At 38.6% G+C, this 14170-nt stretch overlaps 1 protein-coding gene across 4 annotated transcripts in view; it reads left to right on the plus strand.

The window, feature by feature from the left end:
• The window catches only part of Lrmda (leucine rich melanocyte differentiation associated), a 1017541-nt gene that overhangs the window by 792135 nt on the left and 211236 nt on the right, over positions 1 to 14170 (plus strand). The gene's annotated exons all lie outside the window — the stretch shown is intronic.

Consider the following 14170-nt stretch of genomic DNA (forward strand, 5'->3'; position numbering starts at 1 on the left):
TTGAGGAGTTAACAAAGAAACAAAACCAACAGAGAGAAAATCCTGATGATAATCTGGAGTACCTGGATCCAACCATACCTGAAACTGTATAACCTTGGACTCAGTAACCACCCCCCTCCATTTATTTCCTGAAAGTACTTTGAATTAGATTTCATTACATAAAATTACAAAAAAGAAAAAAAGTTGGTCTTTTTTTCCCCCTTGAATTGTTCAAAAAGGCAGATTCTACAACCTACCTTGAAAATGTGGTAAATAGTCCCCATAGTGTCCAATCAATAGTTCTTAATTATATGACTTTAATTTTATTTTTTTAACAATCTCTATAGTTCGTAAGTAGCAAACTAATTCCGTGCCCCAAATAAAACTCCTAAAATCCTCAGGAACCTAAGTAATTGACCTTCTCTTTATCAAGACAGCTTCATGTGCATGACTCTTGATTTTCAATGGTCCCTTCAGCCTTTGTGTTAAGTATTTCCGTAAGTCAGTCCTGGTGTTTGGTCTTGAAAGACTGAGATGGCTGGTAAGGGACTTGACCAGTGAGCCACGTGGCTGCCATTGACTTACCTTCAAGAAAAACCCCCTCTGGCTTCTCCTAAAACCCCTTTCATAGAGACGAGTAAGCACAGTTACTCCAGAACTGGAGAAGATTCCAGTAGAAGTGGCCAGTGTAAACACCGGCCCCTCTCTGCCTTTGGTCCATACCAGGGAGAGTGGAGCTGCTACAGTCTCACCTCCCTACACCCCCACACCACGGGGGTGAAAGACCACAGTGAGCACCTTGTTCTCCTCATTCCTTTCTTATGCCCTCTCCCCATAGCTGTGTCTGAATCTCCAAGTGACTGGTTCAGTGAAGACATAGGAAAGAAAAAATACATAATTCTGGAGCCAATTGGCCTGGTGGATATACACGTTGGGAGTTGGAGAAGTCAGTGTGCGCCTTCTCTGCCATCCCAGCCCCACAGCCCAACAAATCAATTCAGCCTTCAGAGCCGCATCCATTGCCTTGTGATTATGTTTGTGTAAAGTCTTGGGGTCTTTGATCAAAGAATGGCATTTCAGGCCAGGCCCTAATCCTTAGTGCCTTAAGATGTTTAAATGGGTTAAAAAAAAAAGTTGATAACAGCTGGGATTTAAATTTGCCTTTGCCCAGCTTTTGTTTTGAAAGGGCTTCTATTATCCGTGGCTTCCCTTTTGGAGGCAAAGATGGATCGTTGGGTAAACCGAAAAGGGAAAGAGGATATGGGAGGAAATGGGCGGAGACTCTGAATTAATCTTCTGGGGAAGAATGTTTGATCAGCGGGGAGGATGGAAACCTTGGATGCTGACAGCAGGCACCTTTCTGACAGGGTGTGATTGGCACCTTTGAAGCTTCGTCGGGAGCCAGTGTCCAGTGGGTGGGAGCTTCCTCTGTCTGTGGGTGGTGGTGTTAATAATGTGGCAACTGGAAGGATTAATTGCGGACAAGCAGCGGGATTATGAGGAGGGCTCCTGAGCTCTAAAGGAACAGTTCGAGGCAAGCCTCTGATCTGTCAGCCTTAGAGGAAATTAGTGGGAGCAGGCTTAGGGAAAAAAAGGCATTTAGGATATTAAAGCGAAATGTAAAGAGGATATTGAAATAGGGCGAAAGGGCAAGGAGCGCTGATCTCGAAAGGCAGCGCCCCCTCTTCCTACTGGGAATCTGTGAGGTTCCTCCAGATTTCACAGACACCTTTCTTTTATGGTCCAGCTGAGTGATTTTTCGTGTCTTGCAACAAGTTAGGGAAGGGTTAGGCTGGGTTCCCAGTGGTACCCAAGTTCACGTGAGAAACTTACTTCCCTTCCACTGCCTGGTGTCCTGAGACTGAGGCTCCTGGGTAAGATTTTAAGCCAAGTCAGAGCATTACTGACACCCTATCTGCATTAGCTATCTATTGTATATTTTACTTCTTACTCTTCTGGTTCAAGTCAGGATGTTGCCAATAAATCCTGTGTTACCATTAAAGAGGCCATTCATCACACTTCCTAATGTGATTAATCAAGATACACCACAGTACCCTTAAAATGAGATCATTTTGATAAATCATGTATGACATGAAAAGACTTTATTCCTTTTAAGTGCAATTTAGACTGTAATTTTTTTCCTCATTTATGATTCATGGGAGAAACATGGATAAAATTCCCTTGCACAGTTACACCTTATCTACAGCAATAACTCAAAACTGCTTTTAGATGAAAATTCAGGGTCTTATTCACCAAAGCCGAATGCCAGCTCATTATTTTCTGGCGTTCAGTAGTCCAAAAATAATGTCCGCACATTAAGCGGCATTCTCAAAAAGTTGGAATTGGCCAGGCACCAGGCACATCAATTACACTCTATAATCCTTAATAAGGAAGCAATATCACATGTTCTCTTGGAGGTTTTTTTTTTTTTTTGAGTCGATGTTGACACTCAGCCTTCACCTCTCCAATTTAGCATGATTCGGAAACACGTATGAGAATTTCAGCTGCTTTACCTGACTTTGTTCTTATTGCATGAGGCTCAAAAGAGGTATGTTTCCCCTCCCGAACTTTCTTTTCCATTCCCCTTTTGCAAACGAAACTCCCATTTCGCTCCGTCTGAGTTTCGTTTCTAAGCTGTTGTGTCTGTGATGCGGGCACAGCTGTCACAATAATTTGGGAAATGATATTCATAACCTCCAATAGAAAAATAATTTGAAAATGTGCCTTCTGGTGAGATCCATCAAGTTTAAGGTCATATTTTTGGTTAAAAGGCAGACACTGATGCTATTCATTAAGCTGAAAAAATGGCTTGTTTTCCACTAATATTGAAATAAACTCTGGATGAATGTTAAGTCATGCTGGCATGCACTTATATAGAAAGCAAAAGGAAAACACAGATATATTTAATTTGGACATGTAAAGTCAACAGAGTTTCAGGTCTTATTTGAGACAGGGAATCAGGAAGAATGGCCAAAATAAATGTGAACAATTAGAAGTTCATTTGCCTTTTTCAGAGACTGAGAACATTTGAAGGAGGATTCTAAGAATTCTTAGACCCATTTGTGTTTTTTCAAACACTGGTGCCTACGAATAAGAACTTGATCAGCATGTAATTTATTTCCCCCCTGCTCTTTGGGATTCATTTTGAGGAGTGAATCCATATCCAGTATTTGACTCCGTGTTTAAGTAACCCCAGAACGCAAATATCCTGTCCCACGTAACATAACAAACATTAACAAAACCCAGGTTTATTTGGGTCATCATATTTTGTTGATGGTCTTTATACCTTGATCAGATAGATAGAAACTGACATCGAAGATTCCTTACATATTATTCACATTTAAATGGAATTTTCCGTGGTTCTATTTTTTTCTCATATAATGAGTGAATGAAGAATATAAGGCCACTAGGGCTGTCCTCACCTTGTTTAGGTTTCCGTTTCACATTTATGACTTTCTATTTTCACTATGAAAGATCTGTAAATTGGAAAGGTATGTATGTATCTCATTAAAAAAGTTTCCTAGCTCCTGCAACACTCAGCAAACCTCCAAAGAATGCAAGTTTGGAACATAAATATTTTAAGGCCCCATAAAATTGGCAGTGAATATTTTTCTCTCCTTTAACACCATGTTTGTTTCATTCCAGTCTACTGCCATGATTATATTTTCCAAAATGATTTTTAATACAATACACAATTATTTCATACAAGGTTGAGCAGGTCGCCTCATTAAGTATGCTAAGATCAGACCTCTTGTGACCCCACAGATATTCTTGCACTTATTACTAATTAAAATGGCCTCCTCAGTTGTCCCAAGTTTATCAGTGCAAATAACAAGCTAAGCTGAAGAGGCACAGTTGGAAAGTTAGTGGGGGTAGATGACCTGGTCCCCAAACCTGTGGTGTGAACACAGTAGTGTTCTGCCACCTGTTGGCTCTGCTTACACATAACAGGGTATTGATGTCCCTCACAGCAGTGTGGTAACCCTCTCTGACCCCTGTCCCAGTTCATCACCCCCAGGAGAAAAGAAGAGGCCTCTGAGAATTCCAGGCCTCCTGACTTTCCCATCATTCATTGCCTTGGCCACATGTTTCTTCTGCTAATGCTAAAAATTTATGGCTGAGCACATTAAGGGCAGTGCAAGTCCTTCCCTTCTTCTGGATTATTTCAGCATTTCCTGTCATAAGGAAATCCAAGAAGACATGTCCTCAGTGGATTGTGTGTGACAGTATCTGCTTATATCTCAGGAATCTGAGGCATGATGGATAAACTGTCAGTTTTGAAGGATGATGTTTTCTCCATATTTCCATTATGAACCAGGCTGTCATCTCCTAATAAATTTCTTGCATTGGTATCAATTTATTTTTACAAGCAGAGGGTCTGATGTATTTGGGAAAGGCAATGACAGCAGATCTGGCCCAGCTTGACAGAGCTGGCTTCACCTCATTTTGGAAAACTACTTTGGTTCCAAGGACAGAACTTGACCTGCAGCCCTTAAGAATAAAAAATGCTGTGAGAGGAAGAGAGACACATGAGGCAAGTTCCTTCTTTTTAGCCAAAATAAATCAAGCCTCTAGGACTACCATGACATAATATTGTTTCTAAGACAGTCCTACAAACCCAGATGAGAACCACCATATGTAGCTCTTTACTGAAGACACAATAACACAGTGAATCCGCATGAATTCTGATTACCACAGTGTTAGAGATATCACCACTTTTGCTTTCAAAAGGATCTTAGTGCTTTTGTGCTCAACAAGTGATAAGTGAAGTTCATACATGTCATAAACACTTAATTACAGAGTGTGTGCATGTCCCTACTGTGGCTTCTCTGAAGGGTGGGAAAGCTATACAATTTTAGTCTACCTCCTAACGCATTTAAAGTCTAGTTGAAGAGATGAGATGCTATACAAAATTAGAGTGAAGTAAAAAGAAAAATCATAGCTGATATTTAATGAGCAATGGCTAAGACCATGGTTTCTTGCTTTATTTAATCTTGAACTTTATTGGGAAGAGAGTAAATAGAACATCTCAGTGGCCAGTAGAGGCAAACTTTTCTGGATTTGTGGCCCAACTCTGCCATGTACCCGTGACCCGTGAGTGAGATCTGTCAGATTTTTTACATTTACCAACCCTCTGTTTCCTCATCTATAAAACCAAACTCCTTTGTGGCATTGTGAAGATAGAATAAATTAGTACTTGGAAATTGCTTAACATAGTCCAAGATCTAAAGTAAGTTCTCATTAAGGGTTAGCTAAATTCAGCCACCTCCTTGTTCACACCATTGGTGAGGCTTTTCTGTCACTTTCTTAAGTTTAGGAAAACAATAAACCAATACATCAAGATGTAATCATAGTAGAATTTTCCAATTTCTGCTGAAAATACTCCCACCATGACTGATGTGAAGCTATCACAGTGACATCAGGGAAGAGAGCACATCATTTTATAGTATTTCCACCATATAGGTACAAGAGACTCAAATAACTTCTAAAGCATAAATAATGGTGAATTTTTGTAAAACTAGTAATTGATAAGTTTTTGTGTATGTTACCTTTGTTTTTAACGTAACTTATTCAACTGTGAGCGTATACTGCTTAATTTTAAATAGTATCTGTGTTTAAAAACTGACACGATTCCTGAAAAGTTAATCATTGGATGTTATGAGCGATTACAGGTTCAATCTAGCACACCACTGGTTATATGAACCCCCAAACCAAAGAGATCAAAAGCACTCATGTCTGCATTACATAGCTCATTATTTTATTAATAATTAATAAATAAGTGCATGGTTTTGTTTATATACCAGACCACAAAACACATTGAATCTTATCATGAGTGGAATCATCTCTCTCTACAAATATATTGACTGCCTTTGTAAGTATACTAAATAAATCCAGGAGGGTTTTCTTTGCTAGGCACATTTGAGCATCAAGTTTATCATACATTGGTTGGGATTCAAGCTATGAAATCAGATTGTGTCATTTCAAATTCCAAATTTTTCAGATACTAACTGGGTGCTGTTGGGTAAGTTACATAACCTCTGTCTAAATCTCAGTCATCTTATCTGTGAAATGGTAATTGTAATGGTATTCACATTATAAGGTTGTTGAGAGAGCTAAACGAAGCAGTGTATGTGAAATGACTGCATGTTAATTAATGCTTGAGAAATGTGATGCACACATGCAGATTGCTTGGAGGTTATAATATATTATATTCTGATTATGTTTTGTGTTTGAACATACTCCACAAACTAAATCCTCAGTGAGACTTAATTAGCAACAACATGACTCGTGCTTCATTGTATGTCTTTGGATAAAGATGATTGTTACTAGCTGGGCATGGTGGTACACACCTGTAATCCCAGCAGCTAGGGAGGCTGAGGCTGGAGGATCGCAAGTTCAAAACCAAACTCAGCAACTTAGCAAGGTCCTAAATAACTTAATGAAACCCTGTCTCAAAATAAAAAATTGAACAAAACGGAGTGGGGATGTGGTTCAGTGGTTGAGCACTGCTGAGTCAGGTCCCGTATGTGTGTGTGTGTGTGTGTGTGTAATAGATAGATAGATATAGATACATAAATAGATGTTGTGAATGGAATGTTTTGTCTTTTTAAAATTACCCATGCAACTGGTAGCTTCCTTCTCATTGACGAACTTTTCTCAATACTTTGAGAAGTTACTTTGTGAGATGCTATCAGGCTTTCACTGTCAAATTAGAATTTGGCCCCTAAAATCTTGAAGTCTGCAGTTCTGACAAGGGACCAGACAGGAGCCCAGCTGACAGTGTTGGAGGCAGAGTGGAGTAATGCCAGGAGAAGGGGATCATGAGACCCTGGGGGCCCGCTGCAGAGACAGGGAGGTGCTGGGGAAGCAACTTGGGCTTCGGGGTCAGGTTGACTTGGTTTCTACTCACACTCAGAGTTTTAGAACTGTAAAGCTTTGGACACATCCCTTATCTTTTCTATGTCTCAGTTTTCTCATTTTCCAAATGAGGGTAATAACGAGACATCTCGTAGACACTGGAAAACCATTAGCACCTAGTACATATTCCAGAGATACTAACTCCAGTCTCACACTTTGTCCCCTTTTTTCCCGATTCCTTTTCTTTTCTCTTTGACTTATGTTCCTCTCTTCTCTTCTTTCATCTCTGCTCAGCTTCTGATGGGAGAACTTAGAGAGTACTTGAGGGAATATGTGTTGTTTCATATCAGCCCTGCTATATAAGTAGAGTTTAAATTTTTAATATTTTAAATTGTCAGAAGCAGTGACATACTACATAAGGTTAAAGGAAAAAATCCCTAATCTAACTTTGCTATCAAACAGCTTTTTATCTTTAACTTCAATGGATTGCAAATTTTATATAGTTAAAAATTCCAATAAATGTGATTTTTATATTTACTATGTTCACTTAAAATTATGTAATTAACACTTTTGCATATTTTTTCTCACTTTCATATTTATAGTTTTATTTGGTTACCTAAGAAAAATTGATAATTATTGTAATATCCCATATGTAGATTCTTTTAATTTTTTCCATGTTATATAAGTACCTGCTAAGTATGTTTTGGAAGCTCCTGCTCTGGATGAAGGTCTTTTACAGTTCTCACAGCATGTGATTTGATTGAGTAATAACCTACTAAATGGCCAAGCCATAGCCTTTACTTCCTTTTTCCTTTCCTGGTTCTTTTTCTTCCTCCCCCTCTTCCTTCCTCTCTCCTTGCCTTACATAAATATTTGTGAACTACTAACTCTGAACTGGTTGCCATTTTGGGCACTGGCAGAATTGGGCCCCCTGTAGATCAGATAAAAACAAATGGAAAGCTCTAGGCTATTGCTTCAAAAGGCTTTCTTATGCCAGACAGGCCTTTGGCACAACCTGCTGACTTCTGACTTTTATTACTCTTCACTTCCCTCAATCAGCTTAACCCATGAAGTCCCAGGTTTTCAATTCTCTGTAAGAAGATGGGTTAAATGCTCAGTTTGTGCTGGGCTCTTGGTTCTGCCCTGCTGGGCCTCTTGGTTATGAATTCACCCTCATTTCTACTTTGCCTTCTCACCCCCCTCCCAATTTCTTGGCTTTGGTCTCTGGACAAGATGTCTGTTCCTGCTTCCAAGTCTGTCTGTCATTCCCAGCTCAATCTATCCATCGGCCATTGGCACTTTCCATCTTGCTTCACGCTTAAAGGCCTGGAGCTTTCATCTGTTAGCTGGGCAGGAAGCCTCAGCCCTCAGGCTGGCTCTTAGCTTCCCTAACCCAATCCTTCAGGCCATGGCAAGTCTTTATCCTCCTATTCTGAAGAGTTGGCTCATTCCTTTAGGTTGAATTACAATAATGAGCATATAGTTTTATCTTTGACTTTAAAATGTTTTATTCCTTCAATCATCATGCATTGACTTCCTCTCTCTATTTCTGGGAGTAAGTGGGGTGTGAGGATTAATAGTGTAGTTAATTTCAGACAGTTCACATAGTTAATTTAGAAAACTCTCCATTAGTATGGATGAGAAACAAGTAAGGGTATGGTGACCGTTACAGGTGTTCAGGTGTCATGACCGAGTGCCTGGGCAACACTCTGTGTTAATTCAGAGGATGAGACTCCTGCTATGAGTTGGCAACTCTTCATAACAATTATTGATCATAATGTGATTTTTTTGTGTGTGTGATGCATCAAGAATGCAATCAAGGTCCTTGCTTTATTTTTTATGCTATTTTTCAGTATGAGGTCTGGCATATAGTAGGTGGTTACTAAATACTTGATAACTAATGAGTGATGCTTTTCCTTATGAGAGAAAAATAAATGTTTTTAGAAGAGTCAGCTTTATACCATGGTTTCAGGGAATGAATTGTGATGAAAAGTGAAGATTGCTTTTACTTGAAAGAGGCTGACAAATTTCCCAGACCCGGGATCACTTTATGCGGCGTATGATTTAAGGGTGAGTGAGCGTGCCAAAGCACTCCACTTGAGCTGAGTGATGGGGAATGAGTTGTGGAGCTGTGGTCTTAGATGGTATTTTGTGAAAAATAGTGGGAGATTTATGGCTATTAAACAACTTTGTAGCTGCCCCCTTCTTGTTTTGAAGTCTGCCAAATCTCTCCTCCCATGGTCTGTATCATGTTCCTTCAGCACATCCATGATGTCCACAGAACAGCCTCTGGACTGCAGTTTTCATCGCGTGCCCCCTGGAAGGGCTTTGGATCGCATGCATTTCTCTGAAGACATCCGTTTTCTGTAATCGCTGAGTGACAGGCTCACTTTGCAAACTCTTTATTCCAGCGCACTCTTCTGTCACAGAATCCTTCCCAGTGAGGTTGCCAAAAGTTCTCCCATCCTTCCTGCATTATGGAAATTGCAGAGTACAGTATATTAGTGACTATTACCATTATTGATGGGAGTTTAAAAAAAGTATTAGTAACTCTTGATTTCAGTGTGTATCTTCAGCTGTGAAGAGAAGAATGAAGACGCCTTTAGTATTCCTTGGCAGATCTTCAGCAGAGAGGCTTACGAGACTGAAGGACGACTTCAGGCCTTGGCGTTGAGGGGACACACATTCACCATCCTCAGCTCTGTTCCGTTCTACATGTCACGCTCAGCAGCTTGAGAAGAAATAGAAATGGGATATTTCATCTCAAAAATCCCAACCAGAGACGGCCTTAGTCCGTGTTATGCAACTGTTATACAACTACCACAGAGTGGTTGGAGGAAATAGGCTCTTGTTATGGGTTCATATTCCTATAGGGTTAGGGTTAGGGTTAGGATTAAGACTGCCTGCATCAGAGGAGAAATGGAGCACTTGTGTTTTTGAATTGCATATTTCAAGAAACTTTGAAAACACAGAAGAGATAAAAAATTATGAGCACATAATTATAAACTAAAGCAATGGGCATGTTTTGAATGAAACTCAGAAAGATGAGAAAAACTTGCTGTGGAAGAAGATATAGACAAAGGTCATCTAGGAAATGGTACCTGGGGAAGGAGTAGTGTCATCTCAATACAAACAGACACTTTTCCTCATGCTGGTAAATTAAATGAGAAACCTTATGGAGTTAAAAAAAAATGAACACACATAGCTATCAAACCAAATTTGTAGTTTCTAGCATTTTGACATATTTGTGTCAAGAATATTCTTTAAATGAAAAAAAAAAAAACAGAAACCATCAGATATAGAAATGAAACTCCCTCACATTCCATTAGCCCCAGTCCTCTTACCCTGCCCAGCCATTTACATGAATTTAGTGTATAGCTTTTATAAGTTTTGGATGTTTCTCTACGTGTACAAAATCAAAGAAATGCCTATTTACATAAATAACATACTGCATTTATCATTTGGCGACTTGCATTTTCACTGTATAAATTTTAGGCCTATTCAAATTGAGATATATGTCTACTTTCTTTTTTAATCATTTTAAAAAATTTATTCTAATTGTACATGATGGTAGAATGCATTTATATATTTTGATAGATCATACATAAATGGAGTGTAAGTTCTCATTTTTCTGATTATACATGTTGTAGGATCACATACATGTACATGAGGTAATAATGTCTGCTTCACTCTACTACCCTTCCTACCTCCATACCCCTTCCCTTCCCTTCACTCCCTAATATAAAGTAACTCTATTCTTCCCTAGCGCTCCCCCCTTATTCTGCACTAATATGGATATATCAGGTTTATTGCTCTTAAATGCTAAATATTATTCTGCCATATGAATATACATTTTACCTATTTTCCTTATTGACATTTAAGTTATTTCCACTTTTCTTCTGTTATGAACCACGCTGTAGTAAACACTGTAAACTTGCAGACCTGTGTGAAATTTTCCATAGTGTATGTATTTTAAGTGGAATCACTGCACCAATTTTCAGTTTTATTAGATGCAGCTAAACCGCCCTCCAAAGTAGTGAACAGGACACACTCCTACTGGCAGGGGATGAGACGAGACCATTTCATTTTCTTTCCTTCTCACTAGTACTTATTATGAGACTTAAAACTTGGCTTATATGATGGGTAGAAAAACTGTATCCTGTTTTAATTCTCATTGCCTTTAGTACTGGCAAATTTGAACAGATTCTCATGTTTATTAAATGTTCAGGTTTTCTCTTCTTTGAAATCCCTGACATTTCCTTTGTCCATTTTTTTTTTCTATTTTTATTGGCTTAGGGACATTCTTTATGTATCCTGGATACTAGTATTTTATTGTAGATGTGCAAATATCTTCTAACAGGAGATAAAAGTAAAATGTAAAAATACAAATCCCTGCCAATAGGCAGTTAGGAAAATTGGCAAGGATCCAAAGATTGGAGAACCTTTATGGTCCTGAAGATTCAGAGTTGCCCAAATTTTCTTATTCTCATTTTAGGCATCTTTTCTTAGTCCAGGTACAAGAAAACATCATGTCAATTTTTCTACTTAGGTTTCCATTATCTCATACTCGATATACTTTGGGTAAAGTGCTTCAGTTTCAAAGTCAACTCTTTATTCTTTGGCAGATAGTGTGCAAATTTAAGACATGTTCCTGTCCACTTCTTTCATATGATAATTTTGCCTTTCAGAATCGTGCTTCTAAGCATAAGATTCAGAAAACCAATGTGAACATCACTATTGAAATGAGTGAATGGGCTTCATTTTGATAAAAGCCAGGGCAAAGAGTTGGTGGTTGGAATTGATTTGTAGCTGTTTTTCCAAACATTGAGCCATGAAAGTTCCACCAAAAGGCATCACTTGCAGAATTAATTCTTTTCCTGAATTCTTTTCCATGACTTGAGCGTAAAAATGGACACTAAGCAGAAGAATAATTAAGTGCTGGGCATAGAATGGTGGCCACACAACTGAAGTCACACCGTTTCTGTCCTGTCGACAATTGGAAATAAAATGAAATAGCTTTTTTTCCTCTTGATCACAGAATTCTAATGATTCGCACAGTCCAGGGTATTTACTTAAAGGTAGTGTTTCCTCCACTGATTTTAGGAAAAGTTGTAATCAAAATGTCAACAGCCCACGTAGAGATTAAAAGTGTTAAAAAATGTCACAGTATAGCAAATTAAAACTCATTTTAGATTTTAGGTTATTTTTTTTTTTCCTTTCAGTGATGAAGAATAACATGTAAAAAAAGTTAGAGTGTCCTTATAGAGGAAGTATGTTATATCTAGGTAAGGATGGTCCCCATTCCAGGACCCCATAGGTCCTGCCCCAAGCATTAAACAATTGTGTATTTAGAGCACTGTCCTTGTGTTTCATTAATCATGTTGAGATTTCGGAAGATCTGGAATGTCAGACAAGTGGTGACTACGTATTTTAACTTTAATTTTAATTCAATTTCTGACCCTTTCACATTCTTGCAACACCCTACATCTCTAATGATGTAGTATGTAACAAGTCTTATGCACTTTTTAAAACATTTTTATTGGTAACTGAACTTTTCTACCTTTCTGGACCCAACACCCTTGGATCAAGCTTTAAACACCATATATTCACCTTATATTTGCCTTTGAGCTGGTGTGAAGAAATACTGCCTAAAATCTGTTTCCACCCAGGGACATAGCTTCTGGTTTTGCTCCATTCAGAACTCTTTCTATAAGTCTCTACTGAAAGCTTCTTAATCAAATATCTCAAATGTCAGAAATGAAGTTTAAAGGGGTTTTTGTAGCAAGTAGGTTTAATCTCCTACTTAGTTTTGATTCCCATAATGTAGGTAATCTGTTTGGAGAAAAGGCCTGCTACTAGCAGGGCAAATATATCCCATAGAATGCATTTCCTATTCTAGAAAGAAAAATATAGCATTAATGAAATTTACTTTTTCATGGAGCTTGGAAAGGTTGTAAGCTTAGGATTTTGATCCTAGCAGATGTTCCTTTTTGGATATTAAGAAAAAAGTTGCATTTGATTTAGAAATCTCAGTTAAGAGTTGCAATGGTCATTGGTTGTTACAGGCAGCCATACTCTGAATGTGACATACCGGTCATCTGTAGTGTGTGACAGCCAACCCCACAGCTGGCTGTCTTCATATGTAGCCCACATGGATGTGGAGTTCAGAAGGGAGTTAACAGCATGGGCCATACAATATCAGTTCTCTGGTTAAAGAGTTACTTATGTACAATACAAAAGCAACATCCTAGATATACTTCAGGTCATTTCTTTTGGGCTTTAGAAATGACAATGTTTTGTTGATAGCTATTACATAAGTTGAACAAACCTATCACCCAAATCTAAAATCAAACGCACTTTCAAATCCAAAATGTTTTTAGTACTTAGATGACATCACAAGTGGAAACTTCCACACCTGACCTCCGGTGATACATTGCAGTCAAAATGTAGGCACATTTAAGGGCTGGGTTTGGGCTCAGTGGTAGAGTGCTTGCCTGGTATGTGTGAGGCACTGGGTTCAATTCTCAGCACTACATATAAATAAATAAAGGTCTGTTGACAACTAAAAAAATTATTTAAAAAGGAGGCATATTTAAAATGTTGTATAAAATTACCTTCAATATGTGCATAAGGTGTATAGGAAACATAAATTAATTTTGTATTCAGACTTGGTTCTCATCTCCAACATATCTCATTATGTGTATATAGATATTCAAAAATAATTTAAAAAATCAGAAATCCAAACTATTCTAGTCCTAAGCATTTTGGATAGGTTATGCTGAACCTATATCCCAAGTCCAAGTTTCAGATTGATTTCTTGGTGCTGTTGTTAAACTTAGCCAGAAGCCAAGTTGCACAGCCTGTAACAATTTATGTCCTTCCCTATGGTGATTTCATGCTGCTGAGTTTTATATCTTCAACTTCTTCTACCTTCATGCCATGGGGCCATGTATACCAGCCCTGCTTTTTCTCATCTGCCCTGGGGGCAAACTTAGCTTCTGCACTGGTTTCCATAGAAATCTGCTCATAGCCTGTGTTTGCTTTGTGGGAATTACTGGGAGAAGACCTGTGATAGAAATCTAATTCTATACTATTTCCTGCCTTCAGCCTCTCCTGCCTTCTTCCTCCTCCTCTTCCTCCTCCTCTTCCTCCTTTCAGTTAATCACAACAAAGAAACCAACCCCTATCATGGAGTCATTGCTGAGACCCGCAAAGCTTTGTACCCTACCCTATACTTACCAGAATTTTATCTCAACAAAGACCCCTCTTGCTTCCTAAGAAGAGTCTCTTTGGATAAATTCAGATCCCAAGGGCACACATTTGGTAAACAAGG

This window comes from Sciurus carolinensis, chromosome 5 (assembly GCF_902686445.1).
Source record: "Sciurus carolinensis chromosome 5, mSciCar1.2, whole genome shotgun sequence".
Lineage (NCBI taxonomy): Eukaryota > Metazoa > Chordata > Mammalia > Rodentia > Sciuridae > Sciurus > Sciurus carolinensis.